Genomic DNA, 22,417 nt, shown 5'->3' with positions numbered 1-22,417 from the left:
TCGACCAGACGTTTGGTCCCCGGACGTTTGGTCCCCGGACATTTGGTCCCCGGATGTTTGGTCCCCGGACGTTTGATCGACCGGACGTTTGGTCGACCGGACGTTTGGTCGACCGGACGTTTGGTCGACCGGACGTTTGGTCCCCGGACGTTTGGTCCCCGGACGTTTGGTCCCCGGACGTTTGGTCCCCGGACGTTTGGTCCCCGGACGTTTGGTCCCCGGACGTTTGGTCCCCGGACGTTTGGTCCCCGGACGTTTGGTCCCCGGACGTTTGATCCCCGGACGTTTGGTCCCCGGACGTTTGGTCCCCGGACGTTTGGTCCCCGGACGTTTGGTCCCCGGACGTTTGGTCCCCGGACGTTTGGTCCCCGGACGTTTGATCGACCGGATGTTTGGTAGAACAGACGTTTGGTTCCCGGACGTTTGGTCCCCGGATGTTTGATCGACGGGACGTTTGGTCGACCGGACGTTTGGTCGACCGGACGTTTGGTCGACCGGAGGTTTGGTCCCCGGACCTTAGGTCCCCGGACGTTTGGTCGACCGGATGTTTGGTAGAACAGACGTTTGGTTCCCGGACGTTTGGTCCCCGGATGTTTGATCGACGGGACGTTTGGTCGACCGGACGTTTGGTCGACCGGACGTTTGGTCGACCGGACGTTTGGTCGACCGGAGGTTTGGTCCCCGGACCTTAGGTCCCCGGACGTTTGGTCGACCGGACATTTGCTCGACTGGACGTTTGGTCGACTGGACGTTTGGTCCCCGGACGTTTGGTCGACCAGACGTTTGGTCCCCGGACGTTTGGTCCCCGGACATTGGGTCCCCGGATGTTTGGTCCCCGGACGTTTGATCGACCGGACGTTTGGTCGACCGGACGTTTGGTCCCCGGACGTTTGGTCCCCGGACGTTTGATCGACCGGATGTTTGGTAGAACAGACGTTTGGTTCCCGGACGTTTGGTCCCCGGATGTTTGATCGACGGGACGTTTGGTCGACCGGACGTTTGGTCGACCGGAGGTTTGGTCCCCGGACCTTAGGTCCCCGGACGTTTGGTCGACCGGACGTTTGGTCGACTGGACGTTTGGTCGACTGGACGTTTGGTCGACTGGACGTTTGGTCGACCGGACGTTTGGTTGAACGGACGTTTGGTTGAACGGACGTTTGGTCGCCGGGTTGTTACTGTTGAAACCAGCTCTCAAAATTATAATCATGAGAGAGAGAGATAGAGACTGAGTTTAATGTCTAAATATCTAATATCAAAATATCAACAGTAAACTGTCATAATTTGACAGCGGGCGAACCTGGCGACCAAACGTCCGTTCTACCAAACGTCTGTTCTACCAAACGTCCGTTCTACCAAACGTCCGGTCGACCAAACGTCCGGGGACCAAACGTCTTTCGATCAAACGTCCGGTCACAAAAAAACAATACCGGATTGATTAGCAAAGGGTTGAAAACGTACTTGTTTTGAATGTGAGGCACAAAAACAACCGGATTCAGCCCTCCAAAACCCGTCAAGAATTGCCAAATTCTAACAAAATGCTAACTTTGTCCGCCTAAGCAAATGTTTACTATGATTAATTAGCCATACTCGGGATAGCTCCAGGCTAATACTCCATTAAACACAGTGTAAAGTAACGATTAAGCCCTTTCTCAAACGGTTCTACTCAGCTGACGTTCTCCGTCACGGTCCTCGAGCAACCCAAACTGCTTTTAAACACCAAACCCTGAAGTCGAGTCCTTGCGAATGGTCGCCATTGGACTGCCGCTAATTCCCAACAGAAGGCGGACGCCCTTCCTGTAATGTCATTTCCCCCTTTTCCCAGCTGTAATGAGTTTCCCGGTAATCAAACGATATTCAACGTTAGGTTTTGGTGTAAAGAACCAACGTTGCGGAATGGGGACGTCTTTGCACAGAATGGTGATGACAGCCCGGGTGGAACGTCCCCCGGGGAGAAACATTACCACGACGGGACTATTCCGTTGGACAGAAACGCTACTAGATGAAGCAGGTGTTTGCTTAGCAATGCCCCCAAGTGGCCAAATAAGAAAAAAAATAATCAAGTCAGCTCCATCCTGGCTCGCTTGGATCAGAACAGCTGGAGAATGTTGGATCAGGACATTCCTTGATATCGATTTGAATTGAAGTTGTAGATTTTCCAAGAATTAACATATTTGTCCGGGTAGATTTGTGGCCTTTGGGCAAACAGTTTTTTGTGGTTTATCACCAACGCTGTCTGTGACAAAAGCCTGTCGCCTTGTGTGAATCTGTAAGCAATCGTAGAGCAGCTGTGGATGTTTGATTTACTATTTAGGCTTTGTTTTGCTTGTCGCTTTTTAGGACAAACAACCTTCCGAGAGGATTTTTGTTTGCACGGCAGCTTGTTGGACAAACATTGCAAAAAAGTGTGGTTTCTTTACGATTTTTGACTGGTTGTACCTTTTGTGGTAATGTTGGAGTTTGAACAAAAATGCACAATATGCTCCGGTTCCAGCAAAGCAAAGCTTGGCATCTTTTATAGGGTAGTACAGTGAAAAACATAAGCCCTATTTTATCATCGTTTTGGCCAAAACACATTATCTGATATCTTTCTTGGTAGGACCACCTAACTCCTCCTCATATAAACATAGGCAGCTATTTGCGACTAATGGGAGCCTACAAAACTGGTTCAAATGGCGGTCGTGCAGTATTAGATCTAATTCCACAATCCAAAATATTTGTTTTGCGACTGAAAACTACATTTTTTAAAATTTTCTTCTATTTATTCTTTGTTCGAATGAACCCACCTATGAGTAATCAAGCCAGCTTGTGCTTGAGATATCAGTCATACAGTCGCTATGAGAACAGACTAAATAATTGTGTGTATTAATGTATACTACAACAAAAAAATCCACTTCCTAGCAGCATTTATTGATTAAATACAAACACTAGAGCTTTTCAGACATTACAACCGGGCCAGGGGGGTTATTTCCTCAGGAAAAGACAGTGATGGACGTCAATGGCGAAACGGCAAAAATTGCACTACAATGGGGTAAAATCCACTTCCTAGCAGCATTTAGTGATTAAATACAAATACTGGAGCTTAAATACAAACACTGGAGCTTTTCAGATATCAGAACTTGGCCCAGAATTGAAATATTATTTAGGAATATAGTCATATTTTACTCACCAAAAATCCTTTTTAACTGTACACAATATCCATCCTCCTTTCTTTCTTCCTTCTTTTCCATCGCCATCGACGCTAATGCTGAAAGTCGAGCCTGTCTTGTCATATTTCTGGCATAGTCCGTCCTGAAAATGGCTTTAAATCAACACAACAATATATTTGCTTGTGCAGCTTGCTCCAAATACAGTTTGGTAGCTCTGGCTAATCACTAGCCAGTCATAGTTGGTGAAAGTGATGACGTATCCCTACGCCTGCAAGAAGGCAATGACGTATCCCTACGCCTGCGAGGAGGCATTTTGGTGTTGCCAACTCTAAATCTGATTGGTTAAAGCAACAGTCGTATCGACGCTTGTTTAATGCAGCAGAGCCTGCAGAACTGATTGTGAAGGCCTTGAGGCAGATTTCTGACCCTGGCAAAAAATAATGGCTGAAATGTGATTGGTTAAATGCTTCAATATGAAAACACACATCTGGAAGCAATGCAACCAGGGGGAATAGCAATGAAAGAAAGCTAACAGACAATTTGGAAGTATTTAATAAATATTGATGGACAAAATATAATATATGATTCAGATATTTCTTAGGCCAGCAGAGAAGGCCTTGAAGGCCCTGATGGCCCGCCACTGCGTAAAACGTATGATATGCTTAGAAAATAAGTGTTTAAAAGGTATTGTCATTATGTTGCGTAGTGGCTAATTAATGCTGTGGTGGAGCTAAAGAGAAATACATACAATGATTACCCAATGTTGATCCATATATGAGGCGTATCGGATTATAAGGCGCACTTTTGAAAAAATTGAAGTCTTGTCGTTGCGCCTTATAGTGCGGAAAATATATAGCTCAAATCTTGAAGGAAGTTAGATTCATTTCTTTTTTTAACTTATACTATAACTGAGTATAGGACTGTTCTACTTGTGATGATGGTCACACATGGCTGACGCCACCCCAGGGCTAGGCCGTATCAACCCAAGCCTCCATTTGGTGCCACGCCACGGATGGTTGGGTAATGTAACCAAATATATTCGCCCCCGCAAAGTGCGTGCCGACACCGGGCCGCGGTTGCTGCCAAGGTAATTTACGACTCTAACAAGTATGACAATGCAAGCGGCACTGTCAAGCCTTGTAAAGGTTAAACGGCCGTTATTTAATGAACCGTCGGGCCATGATTCGGGTCTGTATAGGTCGTTTATTGCGTGGGATCGTAGCAGGGGGCTTCCGTCGGGTTGATGCGCGATCGGGGAATAGATAGACAAAATCTCGCTCAAGGTTGGAGGAGCGGCGTAAGCCAAGGACGGAGGTCTGCGAGCAAATCATCCTGTTCTCTGGCAGTTGATATTATTTATTGTGTATTTTATTATTCTTATTTTTCCATTTATTGGCTGGGGAAAGGTCAGCCATTTTCCCCACTCCCCGCCGTAGTGTACTGCAGTATTTTCTCGCATATTGACCGCCTCCGCGTATAAGCCACACCCTTAAAATTGCCTTAAAATCGTTGAATTTGACGATTTCTTGCGTATAAGCCGCCCCCTGATTCACAATTTTCACCTCCATATTCATGGTTTTAATAGGGAGTTCAAATGTTTTACTTTGAAGGGAAAATCTTAAGAAAACTCATTACAGGTGGTATTTCTGAGATACTTTATCACATGTGTCAAAGTGGCGGCCCGGGGGCCAAATCTGGCCCGCCGCATCATTTTGTGCGGCCCGGGAAAGTAAATCATGTGTGTTTAATAGTACTAAAATTAGACGGAGAGGCTTTTTGCACGGCAACGCGCTCGTAACATAACATAAACAAATTTAAATGATTTGGATTACGATGCAGACACTCAAAAATAAGTTTAATCTAACCCACAGGTGTCAAAAGTGGCGGCCCGGGGGCCAAATCTGGCCCGCCGCATCATTTTGTGTGGCCAGGGAAAGTAAACCCTTGAGTGCCGACTTTCTGTTTTAGGATCAAATTAAAATGAAAAGTACAGATGTATATTAAATTTCCTGATTTTCCCCCTTTTAAATCAATAATCGTAATTTTTTAATCCATTTTTTCTGTGTTTTTAGTTCAAAAATCATTTTGTAAAATCTAAAAATATATATAAAAAAAGCTAAAATAAACATTGTTTTAGATCTATAAAAAACTGAATATTCAGGGCTTTTAATCCAGTTCTTGTAATCCATTTATAAAAAAAAAATCTAATTATTATATCTAAAATGGTCCGGCCTCCATGAAATCGAGTTGACGTTACCGACACCCCTGTAGTAACTATATGAATATATTTAAGCCGTACGGCTTGACTTGAGTCTCGGAACGACCAGCCTGTTCGATACAAGCCGCACCCTTGATTCAGTCGTCATTTTTTTAGTTGCAAAAATGCCCTATATGCAAGAAAATCCAGTATCTTCACATATGGACTGGAGCTTCCTACTTTTGAGCTTTTCCCCATCCATTTCCAAGCCAGTGATGATTCCCAGTATGAGGGCCATGTCGCACAGTCCCAGGCCTGTGAAACGATGATGGAGTAGCAGGAACCTCAAACCCATCAGTCTTTCGCTCCCCGGTTTTCTTCACCTGCCGTCTCTTCGCACTCGACAGCAACTCTCGGTCGCGGTCAGCCCGAAGACGGAAGACTTCCCCACGGCTGACCTGCTCCAGGATTGGAAGACGAGCGCCGAGGTGGAAAAATTACCCACAGGAAGCTCCCTGTTCGGCATCCCATTGTTATGCGGCGCAAGTCTGGAGGATGCTTATCGCGTCGCTCGGAATCGCTATCTTGTCGAGACGATCGCTATCTCCGGCGCTCATCGAGCATCTCATCTCTTTAACCAGAAGAATTTTGAGGCGCGCCGGAACGATTAGACATTGAAAAGTCGGATCCTTATCCGCTCGCCTTTTCTCTCTTTGCGAAGGCTTTTCAAAGACATTAACTACACACTGTACAAAATAAATCAAACAAATGGATTAGCGCCGTTAAATAGGTGTCAGGAACCTCACTGTGCCTTATGAAGACAGATCTGCCTCTTATGGAGGCAATCAGGTATGGAACTTATCATAACAGAAATTAGGAAGGGTAGCCATTTTTTTGTGCCGAAACCCGGGGCTTCATTTCCATAAAAAAACGAATGGCCGCCTATTTCCCGCTATACAGCCGCCTTGACTGTGTTTTAAATATACATATATATGTAATGCGGGAATTGCTAAGATTAATGCGCTACTGGATTTGGAGATAATATAAAACAGGGTAATGAATGTCATTAATGCGCAATGCCCTTGCGAGAAAGGGAGGGCGCGCCGGCAAATTGCTTTGGAAGTGAACAAAAAAAAGCAATTTTGTCCCGTTAAAAAAAAAAAAAGCTGCGATATGCGGAAAAATCTGGATATTTTTTTGCCATTCGCCAAAACCCAAAAGGAAGTGGAGGACCGGAAGGGTTGAGGTTTAACTAAGTCGACGCCGGACCTGTCTGCTGTCTTTTCACATTTGGATCAAATGGCGACTTGTAAAAAATTAACAAATCCAAAAGCTTCAATGCCATGTCAGCTTATAAATGGAACATGAACTTCCTCTAGTCCTGTTTGGAGGTAAAGTCTTAGGACACAGATCTGATCCCTTCCTTGCACTTTTTTGGCCAACTCAACTCTGATTGGCAGTTCCTTGAGTGTATGGAGTTTCTCCGCCTTCATTGGATGGCGTTCTCCGTGACAACGGTGGGGGGTTTTAAGGGCGAGGCAGCTGGCGTGTGAAAATGTCAGGCCTATAAAACGTCATCGTGGGAAGGTTGGGAAGCCCGGGTGAAAGAGGGGGTGGGGGGAGGACTGCGCACTCTAAAAGACCATTAAAAACTGTGATCATTTATTTTCACTCCTCGCTCTAATCCATCTCTCCGGGGAATGGTTGTGTCCTTATCCACCCCAAGGCTAGCAATCTATTCTCCCGTCCGTCTTCATGCATCAGAATGAAGCGTTCAAACCGTCAGAACTTCATTTACCGTATTTTCACGACTATAAGGCGCACATAAAAGTCTTAAATTTTCTCCAAAATAGACAGGGCGCCTTATAATCCAGTGCGCTTTATATATGGACCAATACTAAAAATGTTATCACGATAAAATAAAATAAATCAGTCGATAGGGTACACCATCTCTCACAACTACGGCAAGCAGCCCCCGACTCTACTATTTTCCCCGTAGAAAAAGTACTGTGCAGTGACTCCTGGGATATGTAGTTCTTTTATCAATACACCCAATGGATTGTGGCCTGTATACATCGACATCAGCACAGCTTGACGAAGGGTGGCAGGCAGCGTCGAGCTAGTTAGGCTAGCTACTAGCGGCATCAACACAGCCTTGCGAAGCATGGAACACAGCCCCGGGCTAGTTACTCTAGCTACTAGCTAGCTACTATTTGTGAATGGATTGTGGCCGCCTGGACGAACATATAAAACTCAGCGTTTCCGATGACTAATTTGGACAATTGTTCAATTCGGACACAGAAAATGAGGACTTTGATGGATTTGTGGGTGATGATGACATGAGTAAGTTTTAAAATGGCTAAATAAAGTACAACCGAACTCAGTTTTGCTTCCGTTGCCTTTTTAAAAACGTGTTTTTAGCGTGTGGGTGTAGCGTGCAAGAACTATATATCCCAGCAGTCACTGCGCACCGGAATCCGGAAATAGAGTCTGGGGCTGCTTCCGGTAGCCAGCGCTATTGCGGTTCGATATTCATATATAATATATGCGTCTAAAAAAATGGTGCGTCCTTTGTGTGTTTAAAATACAGAAATGGCCCTTGTTACTGACACTGCGGCTAAAAATACGATGCGCCATATAGTCGTGATAATACGTTACCTGCTTTCCCTAAGTTTTGCGGGTTCGGGGAAGCCTTTCCGACGTTCGGTGTCATTTCTCACCCCGCCCGATGGATTGGTCGCCCGTTTTTGCATCCCCGTGCTAACCTTGTGTTTTAGGAAGGATATAGATGAGGAGGCGCGGGGCGCTCATCACTCAGCTGCGAGTAAAAGTTCCGCCTCAAATCAAGGTCCAATTCTCCATCAGGCCGAATCCTTCAAGGTTGCGTTGTCACTTTTGTCGAGGCGAGAAAAAGCGCTTGGCTTTTTTTTACGACTGACGAACACCTCTCGTCTCATTTTCTGAACCGCTTTACAACCATTCACGCTCACACTCATACCTTGGGGCAATTTAGAGTGTCCAATCGGCCAACCATGCATGTCTTTGGAATGTGGGAGGAAACCGGAGTACCCAGAGAAACCCCACGCGGGCCCTGGGAGAACATGCAAACTCCACATAGGTGGACCGACCTGGATTTGAACCCAGGTATCCCACTGTGAGGCCGACGGGCTAACCCGGGGGTGTCAGACTCTGGTTGGTTCGTGGGCCGCGTTAACGTCAACTCGATTTCATGTGGGCCGGACCATTTTAGATACAATATTTAGATATTTTTTTTACAAATGGATTAAAAGAATTGGATTAAAAGCCCTGAATATTCAGTTTTTTTATAGATCTAAAACAATGTTTATTTTAGCTTTTTTAATATATATATTTTTTAGATTTTACAAAATGTTTTTGAACTAAAAACACAGAAAAAAAAGATTAAAAAAATACAATTATTGATTTAAAAGGGGGAAAATCAGGAAATTTAATATACATCTATACTCTTCATTTTAATTTCATCCTAAAACAGAAAGTTGGCACTCATGATTTACTTTCCCGGGCCACACAAAATGATGCGGCGGGCCAGATTTGGCCCCCGGGCCGCCACTTTGACACATGTGATATAGTATCTCAGAAATACAACCTGCGATGATTTTCCTTAAGATTTTCCCTTCAAAGTAAAACATTTGTACTCCCTATTAAAGTCATGAATATGGAGGTGAAAATTGTGAATCAGGGGGCGGCTTATACGAGAGAAATTGTCAAATTCAACGATTTTAAGGCAATTTTAAGGGTGTGGCTTATACACGGAGGCGGTCAATATGCGAGAAAATACCGTAGTACACTACGGCAGGTAGTGGGGAAAATGTCTGACCTTTCAGATTTGGCCCACGGGCCGCCACTTTGACACACGTGGGCTAACCACTTAGCCGCCGGGCCGCCCCTAGATAAGTAGTCAACATAGAATAAGTGGTCCCATAAATACGTAGATACAAAGTGAATAAAGTGCTTATCAGTAAGTCTTGATTAGGTGCAGAACTCTATTTGAGTATGGTGAAGGAACGTGGGAAGAAACTGCCCTTGAGTCTGTTTGTCTTGGCTGTTATGGTCCTGTAGCGCCTGCTAGAGGGCAAGGCGGGATGTGTATTGTCTTTTACCATCCCTGGCCGTTACAAGATATTTTTAAAAGTCCGCATTGCCCACCAGGAGGAGTTAAACGAAGCAAAGTCTTTTTTACGAGGCGGACGCCGTTCTGTTCTCCATTCGCAGTCCAGCTCGGTTTCTATCATGTTAAATACGTACAATTGGACAAGTAATTCGATTAATAAGGCTTAAAAAGAGCGCGGCGGAAAGAACTGAAAGCCCAAATCCCCCCTCATCCTCTGAGAATCTCGACTGGAACACATTTCCACTTTCTGTTCAAAGTTTAAATGGAGAAGAAGTGTTTGCACTCATTTCAAACTCGAATCCCTCTTGCGCATCTCGGCTCACCAGACTAAAAAAAGATATTTAACACACGTGGCGAGGAAGCACGAAAAAAAACCCAGGGAAGGGGGGAGAAGAAACTCTCGGATCGGAGTCTTTTCCATCTTGCCGTGCACCGGTTTGATGTCAAATCGACTTTGATTTGACTGGTGGCGCCGTAAAAGATCCCTTTCGTACCTGAAGCTTCCCCGATAAAAACCACGTGGATCCGATGAGAAGTAATGAACAAGAGTAAAAGTGTGTTCAAGCAGAAAGTGAAGCCAATTTTCGCCATGCATTGAGTCCAATTTGAGTGCCGGATCGCTTGTGTAGTCTGCAATTATTTGGCCCCGAACATCGATTACGCCGACAGCTCGACTCCGGCTTGTTTACTTCCCTCTTAGCTCGAATCTTTTCCCTTTCCTTTTCCCCTCTCGCCGTCACGTTAGCTTGCGGCTAATTTATCTGGGAGCACGCGTTTAAGCGCGGCGCTCCGGCAAAGTCATTACTTGGCAAGTGTGCTTCCGTCAAAAGTTAACAGCAGGTGTCAAAAGTTGGGGGAGTTGAACTTGCGTTGGTTGCGAGCATCAACGCGGCAGTGATTAAAAAAAATGAAAAATGAGGAAAAAAAGGACTGATAGAGGTGAAATTATATCACCAAAAGAGGGAGTGTAATGAACCCTTTCACCTCCATTAAGCCTGAAAATTGGTTGTGAAGTGCTTTAACTCTCCAAACAAGACTGACTTTTTTTGTTATTATTTTACATATTTTCATTTTTTTTTAATCCCAGCTGCTTATGCTATGTTCATTAGCTTTAATTTGGAAGAATAAACATGACATTACACGCACTCTATTTCGTTGAAAGGAGAATGAATGCTTTGATACGAGAATGGAAAATGTTGAGAAATGGCTGGATTTATGCGGGTGGGTTCCACTGGGAAATACATATTTATGTGATGGTACTTCATGATTACAGAGCCTGGAGGTGTGTGTTTGTTTTCCTAAAACGACCGTAGAGTCGCACTGGAGTATAAGTCGCATTTTAGGAAGGGTAATTTTGTATTGGTTCAAACATACACACCTATTAATGTAATATTTTTTGGATAACTAGCAGGTTGTCATAGAGGAAAATCAAAGACAGCATATTTTTAACTCAAAAAAATGATGACTGAATCAAGGGTAGGACTTATCTGCGCACAAATTAGATTTGACATGCATGAAACTGCAAGGTGACAAAGACAAAACGCCCTAACGCAAGACAATGCGGCTGACGCGGTCATTTATTTCAAAATAGAGAAAAGATAAACAGATAAAATGCTAAATAACATTTATTTTGACATCTATGAATGATATTCAAGAGAGAGAAAAAACGTATCTTGCATAAAACGTGAAAAAAAACTCGCTCAGGGCGCCACCATCTTACCTAGGGATGACAAACTAGACCGCTACGGACACACTTTCTGGTTGTACTGCTCACCTGACCTCCTTTTTGAATTTGTTTACGAAAATTGTGAATCAGGGGGCGGCTTATACGTGAGAAATTGTAAAATTCAACCATTTTAAGGGAATTTTAAGGGTGCGGCTTATACTCGAGAAATTGTAAAATTCAACCAATTTAAGGGAATTTTAAGGGTGTGGCTTATACTCGAGAAATTGTAATATTCAACCATTTTAAGGGTGCAGCTTATACTCGAAGTTGTAAAATTCAACCATTTTAAGGCAATTTTAAGGGTGTGGCTTATACTCGAGAAATTGTAAAATTCAACCATTTTAAGGCAATTTTAAGGGTGTGGCTTATACTCGAGAAATTGTAAAATTCAAACAGTAAGGCAATTTTAAGGGTGTGGCTTATACTCGAGAAATTGTAAAATTCAACCATTAAGGCAATTTTAAGGGTGTGGCTTATACTTGAGAAATTGTAAAATTTAACCATTTTAAGACAATTTTAAGGGTGCGACTTATACTCGAGAAATTGTAAAATTCAACCATTTTAAGGGTGCGGCTTATACTCGAGAAATTGTAAAATTCAACCATTTTAAGGCAATTTTAAGGGTGTGGCTTATACTCGAGAAATTGTAAAATTCAACCATTAAGGCAATTTTAAGGGTGTGGCTTATACTCAAGAAATTGTAAAATTCAACCATTTTAAGGTAATTTTAAGGGTGCGGCTTATACTCGAGAAAATGGAAAATTCAACCATCTTAAAGCAATTTTAGGGGTGCGGCTTATACTCGAGAAATTGTAACATTCAAACATTTTAAGGCAATTTTAAGGGTGCGGGTTATACTCGATAAATTGTAAAATTCAACCATTTTAAGGCAATTTTAAGGGTGCGGCTTATACGTGGAGGCGGTAAATATGCGAGAAAATACGGTAACTATGTCGAGTTAGAGGTCGGCAATTCTGATCGGATAATCCAATTCCAGGATGGTAGTTTCCGATGTGAACTTGACCATAGACATTTCTACCCATGTTTGTCTGTGAATATAATTACATTTAAAGACATTTTTGAAGGCAAAACATGTGCACCGAAGAAACCCAGGGGTGACAGGGCAAGAGGTCCAGGCAGAAGTCCTCTCAGGTTAACTGGGCTGGGACGCAAGGACGACAAGGGAGGCCATCTTGGCCCAGAATGACCGGTAGATCGATGCACTAAAAGGCGGAGGCAAAGGTCAGGCTGCTCCGTGGCAGCTCGGGGAGTGACTGTCACATCCGCCGAGAAAAAACAGGCTGGAGGGGGTGGGCATACAGAGGCTAGCATACCCTATATAGATACCAAGAGACCAGAACTATTGTCTTTTACGGCCATTTATTCAAAAAGCACGATTCCGACAAACCTTTAATTGCCAATCGCAGTGACATTAGCTCCGCCCAACAATTGTTAATTGAGTATATAGAGTTAAATGTATTCCAAAAACTATAGACAAGACGACTTAAACTAGCTTTTTAGCAAAATGCAGATCTCACTCCAAATATGAGGTCAAAGGTCAGGAAAGTAATTTTAACATAGCCTATTTAACTCATAACAGCTTGCTAAAATGACATTTTGGGGCGTGCTTTTAATTTACCGTTTAGACATCCTTTAGAAATTAAAAAAAACAATCTTTAATAGCACTGTTCTAGTTTTTAGACCAATCAGGGAACTCTAAAAATGATGACTTTCAAAAACTTGGGGGAGCTAAACTTCTCCATGTCGTTCTTCTTTTAGTCCATTTAACAGCATCACTGCTGCTATCTAGTGTTTGACAGTAGAACTGCACCTTCCCCCCAAAAATGGAAGCTACAAACCATCACTAAAAACCACCTTAGCTGTAAATGGTTAGCAAACAATTATGCGTATTTCCCCAAACAAAAACAACGCATTTTCCCCCGCAAGTGAACGTCCCGTGTTTCTGATTGCGTTCGGCATATATCCCTCGCAAAAACGACGAACGGCGTGACGAGCCGCTTCCGCGGATAAACTTGATGGGCGTCAGATTGAGGCGCCAAAGGACCCCCGTGTCCCCCCCCCCCCCTTATCCTAAACTCCTGCTGTGCATTGAAATTGCGCCGCTCAATTTGACAAGCCGCCGTTGAGAAATTCTCCCGGATTAGTCGGCGGGATGTTGTTTATTTATGCCCGTTCGTCTTTTCACCGCGGCAACGAAAGCGCTGACCCTTTTCACGAGGCGATCATCCCTCGCGCCGGAGACTCGGATAAAGCGCGGGTGATTCTTGAAGGCCTCCAAATCTAATCTTGAAGGGCAGCGTTATTAATACACTCGGCCTCTTTTGTGCGGGGGTTGGGCGCCGCCGTTAAATCTTGTCACGTTCAAATGCAAAAAAGCCCGCTCGTCAAAATAAAAGCGGAAAGTGGCCGCTAGCTCGACTTGGATTTTTTTTCGTTGCCCAGCTTGGACGGGCAGTGAATGAGTTAAAAATGGAAATTAATGGCCGCCTAGTCTATCGTTGTCAATCTATTTTTATCTAATCTCCAAATTCTAGTTTTACAGCGCCTGTGTCGCATAAAAATGAAAGAATTTACCTTATTTTCACGACTATAAGGCGCACATAAAAGTATTAAATGTTCTCCAAAATAGACAGTGCGCCTTATAATCCAGTGCGCTTTATATATGGACCAATACTAAAATTGTTATCACGATAAAATAAAATAAATCAGTCGATAGGGTACACCATCCTCTACAACTCTCACAACTACAGCAAGCAACCCCCGACTCTACTATTTTCCCCGTAGAAAAAGTACTGTGCAGTGACTGCTGGGATATGTAGTTCTTTTGTCAATAAACCCAATGGATTGTGGCCTGGCGATCGGCATCAACACAGCTTTACGAAGCATGGACACTAGCTAGCTACTATTTGCGAATGGATTGTGGCCTGGCGATTGGCATCAACACTGCTTTACAAAGCAACTTTGATGAATTTGTGGGTGATGATGACGTGAGTACATTGTAAAATGGCTAAATAAATTAGACCGAACTTAGTTTTGCTTCCGTTGCCTTTTTAAAAACGTGTTTTTAGCGTGTGTCCATATGTTTAAGCTGGTGTATTTTTTGCCATGCCTGGCTGCGTCTTTAAAAACGGTGCGACCTGTGTGTGTGTCAAATACAGACATAGCACTCGTTACTGACACTGCGCCTTTAAATGCGATGCGCCATATCGTCCTGAAAATACTGTAATTAAAATTTAAGTCAGATTTGTGCATATTTTAGTGACATTTCTTAAAATGTTTTATTCATGGATATTAATCATTAAATTTTATTATAACTAGATCATTTATGGGTAGTAGACATTCACCTGCTTATGGCAGGTGTAATACTATTGTGTGCCCATAGTGGGTACTTCTGATGTTGCTCACAGGGGTCCTCAGTGTGCTTAAGGAGGTGGTCTATATGCCCAGACATATGAAAAATTAGAGGGGGGCGTGTGCGGTCGATTGGTCGCCGAGCAACGATTTAAGTGGTAATTATCACTTACCTTCCAGGCGACCAAAAGACCGGCGACCAATCGAACGTGTACCAGAGGGGGGCATTGATTATAAAGTTTGTGACCTATGATTTTTTTAAAAATCAATACATTGTAGTGTTTTTCTAGGGCAAAAAAAAGGTGACTAGGACGAAAGAAGTAAGTCCCGCGCACGGGGGACGCGGCTATTACTTTTCATCAAAAAGTGCTTGTTTGGTAATAATAAGGAGCCGAGGACAGAAATCTAGGCGAAAGGGAGAAGGGGAAGAAAGCGAGGAAGAGGGGGGAGGGAGGTGGGATACCTGACGGTGGAATCCACCCATTGCTTAGCCAAGCGTTTTCTTTGCGGGGCAGTGGACGGCTTAGCCCAGAAATAGAGAAAGATAGGACACAGTGTTATTAAGCGCGGTTAGAAGGGCGAAATAAGATAACGACCTGCAAATGTGCTAGCAGTGCAATCCGGGCCAAGGGAATGGGGACATTTACTTGTAGGCTCTTGTAAACATGAAGGCAATATCATGGCTGCCAACGGAGCGCATTCAAGACCCGCTCCGTATTTTATCTGAGCCCACCCGAGGTCACCTGGCGACATAGCGCCCAGGGGGGGGGAAAGTCACCCGACATAAATTTCCATCTCGCGACCAACACGGAACATAACTCAGGTGGGGAGAAAGTTCACGGCGCGCATAAATTTGGGGTCAAATGTTAGAATGGCGAGGCAGCTTATCAGTCCGCCTCGCCGACGCAGGCGGGCCTCGTTTGTTTTATCTGTCGCCGCTCGGCGATTCGAGTTTGACACGGGGTTCGCGACCACTTCAATTCGCCTGGCTGCTATCGGAGGATTGCGTCGCTCACCTCGCCGCTAATGTATTCAGCGCGGAGCGGCGCTACGTGTCAGCGGGAAAGCGCACGGTCAATCTTATTAGCGGGACGCTCCCGCCTTGAGAGGTTTTTTGGGAAAACAACCACAAAAGCTGAATTGCAAGTAGACTTGTACCTTGACTTGCAGGTTTGGGGCAGGGACCAGGTGCTTTAATTTACTAGTTTAGCCTAGCAAGAAGACATTCTGCTATTGATAGGTTTATTATTAATACACTTTAATCAAAACAGGGAGACATCATTAACATACTCTGGCTACAACTTGCAAGGAAAATCACTCCCGACTCGCCTTCGTCCAGGATGATTCTAAAGAAACAGCATTTTCCTCTGTCATTTTAGTCAGCGTATAATCAAAACATTTAAGGTAATCTGATTCAAACAATTGCATAAGCTAACCGAATAACAACATTAAGGTCAAAAAACAACTGCCACAACAATCTCATATTAGATCGAAACCAAAAACACCTGCGTAAGAATTTGCACAAGTAAGCATACAAAGTGACCCGAGCGGATCGGAAACCAAAACAACTGCGTAAGAATTTGCACAAATAAGCATAATAATTTCTCTAAGGTAAACAGAGCGACCGTATTTTTTAAACAATAATGCGAGTATTTTCGGAAGTTGATTCGATTATCGTCATCTGCCGGAATCCAAGTCAAAGCAATTTAAGAGTCCCTCGTAGATCTTCATTGCCAACTTAGATCAACAGTCTCGGCCTGGAACATGGTGTCCTGTTCAGTCAATAGTCCTGAAAACAATTAACTGGCCTCAAAAGCAGCTGTGGGGGGAGTGTCCTCGAGCTTACTCGGTCCCAACAAAAAGTATAGCACAAATTAAATTATAACTTCATTACCTATTAAATGCTTAATGAACATATAGTAACATCCCAGAATAAACCCAACAGCTATAAAGCGCAATTATTTTATATACTACAATGTAGGAGGCTGGGGCTTTATTTTGAAGACTCTGGTGAGGATTGTGCATTTTTAGTCTTGAAGTGGATATTTTCCATCCTTGACGTCAATAGCAGTGGATGAATTAATTTACTGTATTTTCTCTCGTAAACGAACAAACAAATTTAAATTAACTTGGATTAATATATACAGCCACTCAAACATATGTTTAATGTAACTTTACACAAAACTGAATTCTAATTTTGTTTTAATTTTTTTTACCTTCGTTCTGGGCGGGTTAGCGGTTTGCCACGCCTCCACCCTCACGTTCGCTAGCGATGGGCTGTTTGCTGTTGTATTGCCTTCAAAATATTCCCAAAATGATGCACACAGATGTCCTCACAATAGGATAACACACGACCACTTGCCAACAAGAAGTAGTCTTGAATGAGCGATCTCGGGAGCTAACAGGCTAAGGAAGGAATAACAGCCTACCCACGTGTTGATTGTGGGTAATGAAGTTTTATTCTGAGAAAGGGTGCCATTGGCTATCGGTGTTGTGTGCACGAGTATACTTCATTACCCAGAAAGCCCTATTTTTGCCCGCGCATGCGCGTTGTGCGTTTCCTGGTCGAAACTCGTCTGAATAAACCGTTTAGTGCTCGTAGATATCTGTTATACACGAAAGAGCTGCAGCAAAAAAAGATAGTACGCTACAATGATAAACAGCCTCTCATGTCATGGCCACCTGGCTTGGTCGCATCTTGAAATTTTGATCGTATCTCGAGCATGTCGTAGGTAGACCTGATCGTAGGTTGAGGTACCACCGTATAACGAAATTGGTGCAAGGAGAGATCAGTTAGATCCAAGATGGCGGCGCGCACTGGTGCAGTGGCTCTTTGCTCTCCAGTTTGGTGTTTTGCTTTCTCCGTTTTATCGTTATTATCCAATTTTTCCACGGTAGTCGAGTGGTGCTATATACAAATTTTGCTACTGTAACATAAATTGCAGGGTGGGTTGCTGAAGAGAATGAAGGTCAGCCATTCTGTGCCGATACGTATTTTTTCTAAAACGGTCACCAGAAGTGAAGTCGTGCCTCAGAGAGGACAGGGAAAGACAAATTGAGGGGTGAAATAAATATCTATTTAAAAATAGCCTCTCACCGTGGAGAGATTTGAAGATATTATCCTCAAAGGCCGCTGTGAGTGAGGCCGCGAGACGGGAAGGGCTGTCTGTTGTGAAATATGGAAGGCGTGTAGATTCCCTGACAGCCCGTGGCTTTTCCTGATACCGGCGCCGCCACCAGCTCGCCGCAGTGATCCATGGACTCGCTGCGAAGACTTGCGACATAAATGCTGAAGGCGAGATGCTGAAGATCCTCCCCACCGCCAGGGTGGGAGGGATTTTTCTCCCAACCGACACACGAGGGCGGCGGCGAGCGGTGGCGGCGAGGCCGGCTCGTCCTTGTCCCTTTTCAATTTGACAAGGAAAAGTAGCCTCGGGGGACTTTTGGGTCTATTTTCAAATTGACCATTTATAATCAGTTTTCTAAAAGCAGAAGGAGTTGTCGTGGAAGGTTAGCGGGAGGGCGGCGATCCGGCGGCGTGTTGTCGGCATGTAAGATGAATGAAGAACAGATATTCTGCGCGGGAATTGACCTCTTCAAAAGAGAAATGAAGCGAAAAGAAGCATATGTACGGAATATTTCGGGTGGTTAAATATGGCCGCTTGCTTTCGGCGTGGTGCCCCACCTCGCCGGGGATTCGCCGTACGCACGGCGAGTTGGGGTTCGTTTTGACAGGGGAGTCACGACGGGTCAGACCACGGTATTTGCGTAAAAAAGCCATGTGTCAGATGCCTAGTTCGCTATTCGGGAGCTAGCCAGTGAAGAGTGATAACCATTGATGTCCACTGGCGTGTTCGTCCAATTGTCCATGAAGTCAATAATGGAAACAGAGGCAGAAATGTGACAAAGAACGTAAGGAGTTTAATTAGCACAGTGCTGTGTGACCGTCAATGGATACCAACAATGGCTGTTATCACATTGAGGGTGCCGAGAGGGGAGGAGGCAAACTTTGTATAGCCAAAGGGTGTCAAACTCGGGTTGGTTCGCGGGCCGCTTTAACGTCAACTGGATTTCATGTGGGCCGGACCATTTTAGATATAATATTTAGATATTTTTTTATAAATGGATTAAAAGCCCTGAATATTCAGTTTTTTATAGATCTAAAACAATGTTTATTTTAGCTTTTTTTAAATATATTTTTAGATTTTACAAAATGATTTTTGAACTAAAAACACAGAAAAAATGGATTAAAAAATTACAATTATTGATTTAAAAGGGGGAAAATCAGGGAATTTCATATACATCGATACTCTTCATTTTAATTTGATCCTAAAACTGAAAGTCGGCACTCATGATTTACTTTCCCGGACCACATAAAATGATGCAGCGGGCCAGATTTGGCCCCTGGACCGCCACTTTGACACATGTGGTCTAGACCAAGGGTGTCAGACTCGGGTTGGTTCGCGGGCCGCGTTAACGTCAATTCGATTTCATGTGGGCTGGACCATTTTAGATATAATATTTAGATTTATTTTTTTTATAAATGGATTAAAAGAACTGGATTAAAAGCCCTGAATATTCAGTTTTTTATAGATCTAAAACAATGTTTATTTTAGCTTTTTTTAAATATATTTTTAGATTTTACAAAATGATTTTTGAACTAAAAACACAGAAAAAATGGATTCAAAAATTACAATTATTGATTTAAAAAGGAGAAAATCAGGAAATTTAATATACATCGATACTCTTCATTTTAATTTGATCCTAAAACAGAAAGTCAGCACTCATGATTTACTTTCCCGGGCCACATAAAATGATGTAGCGGGCCAGATTTGGCCCCCGGGCCGCCACTTTGACACATCTGATATAGCCGTTGGAGATTTGGGTGTTTGCCGCCTTCAGCAGTTTTGATGATAAGAATGGTTTTGCCATGCCAAGATGAGCTGAATTCTGAAGTCTTTTCACGGTACTTCCTTGAACGGAACATTCTTTGTCATGTCCTTTTCACTAGCTAATGCTAACACTTGATAGTTCAATCTCAATTTAGCACGAAGGCAGAAACAGGTGGTGTTGTGCTCGAACCTTCAACGAAAAGTAGACTTCCTTCAATTGAATCCGACTTTCCAACCACGGAAATATTCCGCGTTCGTCCCACTTTGGTCTTTTGAGTCTTTGCCGTTCCTCAGGTCAAGCGCCCCCCTGGCTTCTGATCACGGTCCGGTTTCCTTAAAGTCGCTCGATGCGGGTAGCGCCGCTTGAGCGACTGCTCAGCGGCCCGTAGCACGGTGGCATTTGAGCAGAGGACGTTCGGGCGGAGATTGCCTCGGGTGGTCAGAGTGGCTCGGACGGCGGCGGTTTCGAGGTCATTTGTCCTCCGCATTGATTCCGCCGCCAATGCCCCGCCCCTCTCCCATATACGGCGGCTTTCATTCTTTTCGAACCATTGATCCGAGACCCCTCCACAATGTGGCGCTCGGGGGTGGGGGGGGATTAGGATCTCGGGTGTCAATGCGGGATACCCTTTAAACAAGGAGATTTTCAATCAGGGCGCTGGATAAAATAGACTTTGCGCTTAGAGGTCGTTTGAAGTAACCCATTTAGTTATTGAAGGGAGTTTATAAACATGAGCGCGTAGGGACTGACTTGAAGTCGATACCAGTGAAAGGCTGAGTCTGTGTTGCAGGGGGAGGAGCTAATGCCAACATGGCTTCTTTAAATGCAAACCAAGGCACATTTCCTATGTCTTTTAGCATGTGACCCCGGCTATGAATCACCATTATAGCACCCTTTGTTTTTTTACCTGGTCACCTCAAAGGCTTTTTCATTACTGTAAGAGGAAGGCAACCTGACGGGAAGGGTGTTTGTAATAAAGGAGGGTCGAGGGAGTCAGGTCGGGTGGGTTAATTACAATAACAATGGGGGCGCGTCCCCCCCCAAAACAAACAGCGAGGAACGCCACGGCAGGGGTTGAGCCGCTCTCATTTGTTTCAATAAGGTAAATTGATTCTTCTGTCCTCCGGCGCCATTTGCATCGCATCCATTTAGCATTTGTCGGCCCACTCTCCTCCCACGCTTTGACACCCGCCCGCCCAACGTGGGGAGGCGACGTACGGGTCTTCGGTTTTCACGTGGAAAAAGGCTCACCCGTTGAAATGCACCCGGCGTTTTCCCGGCTGACGTGAACTCCGGTTGATCCGCTATTTGTTACCTGGAGCTCTTGGCATGAGCAGAAATGGCCTGATCATTTGAAGAAAAATAACCAGACAGCTTTATTGCTTGTGTTGCCCTCAAGTGTGCCTGAAAAAAAGTCCACATTGTTAAGCTTGTTAGAAACAAAGCCTCGAAAATCAGCAGTTCAGAAAGGCAGGCATAGTTAACGTATTTTCTTGCATATGAGCTTATAAACCGCACCCTTAAAATTGCCTTAAAATCATCAAATTTTCCAATTACCGTATTTTCACGACTATAAGGCGCACATAAAAGTCATACATTTTCTCAAAAATAGACTGGGCGCCTTATAATCCAGTGCGCCTTATATATGGACCAATACTAAGATTGTTATCACGATAAAATAAAATAAATCAGTCGATAGGGTACACCATCCTCTTCAACACAGCTTTACGAAGCATGGACGCTAGCTACTAGCTAGCTACTATTTGCGAATGGAATGTGGCCTGGCGATCGGCATCCACACAGCTTTACGAAGCATGGACGCTAGCTAGCTACTATTTGCGAATAGATTGTGGCCTGGGGATCGGCATCAACACAGCTTTACGAAGCATGGACGCTAGCTACTAGCTAGCTACTATTTGCGAATGGATTGTGGCCTGGCGATCGGCATCAACACAGCTTTACGAAGCAATTTTGATGGATTTGTGGGTGATGATGATTGTAAAATGGCTAAATAAAGTAAAACCGAACTCAGTTTTGCTTACATTGCCTTTTTAAAAACGTGTTTTTAGCGTGTATGTTTAAGCTGGTGTATGTTTTGCCATGCCTGGCTGCGCCGATAAAAACGGTGCGTCCTTTGTGTGTGTAAAATACAGAAATAGCACTCGTTACTGACACTGCGGCTAAAAATACGATGCGCCGTATAGTCGTGATAATATAGTACTCGCGTATAAGCCGCCCCCTGATTCACAATTTTCACCTTTATATTCATGGTTTTCATAGGGAGTACAAATACGGTACTTTGAAGGAAAAATCTTAGCCAACCTATTCACTCCACCCGAAAATGCTGCATCGGTCATGCCGACTGTTAGCTGTTAGCTTAGCGAGAAAGCTCCGTAAGGGATAAGGGACTCCCCCGCAAACGCAAACACGTTTATGTTTAGCAAACACTTAAGCAGCCCAGAATAATACCAACCGAGGGCCCCTGGTCTCGTCCCAGACAATTAGCGCACTCCCTCGGATCAACAGTTGGCGGTTTCGGGAGCGCAGGGCCCTCCCACTGTGGCCGCGTGAGAAAGCACTTCTGATTTCTATTAAGTGGCGGAGATTAAAAAGGCGTCTCGTAGGTCGGGTCGGGCCGCTGTTCATTTGAATGCATTAGCGGGGTCCGGGCCAAGATAATTTCTCATTAGCGCCACTCAAACCCGGAGTGACAACACGGGTGAGAAGGGGCGCGTGTCGTACAACACTTAGAGTTAATTAGACTGCCGTGTCTCGCGCCTTCGTTGGAAAACACGTTCTCCGACTTGGACAATGGAGACCACACTAAAACACAGAAAGATCAAGCAGCAGGACCCAAATATTGAACGTTGCACAAAGTTTGCAAATCAATTGAATGATGCCATACAGTGCTACCGCATCATTTATGATGAAAA

The sequence above is a fragment of the Stigmatopora argus genome, chromosome 20, assembly GCF_051989625.1.
Source record: "Stigmatopora argus isolate UIUO_Sarg chromosome 20, RoL_Sarg_1.0, whole genome shotgun sequence".
Classification (NCBI taxonomy): Eukaryota; Metazoa; Chordata; class Actinopteri; order Syngnathiformes; family Syngnathidae; genus Stigmatopora; species Stigmatopora argus.
Note: the sequence above shows the minus strand (reverse complement) of the source record.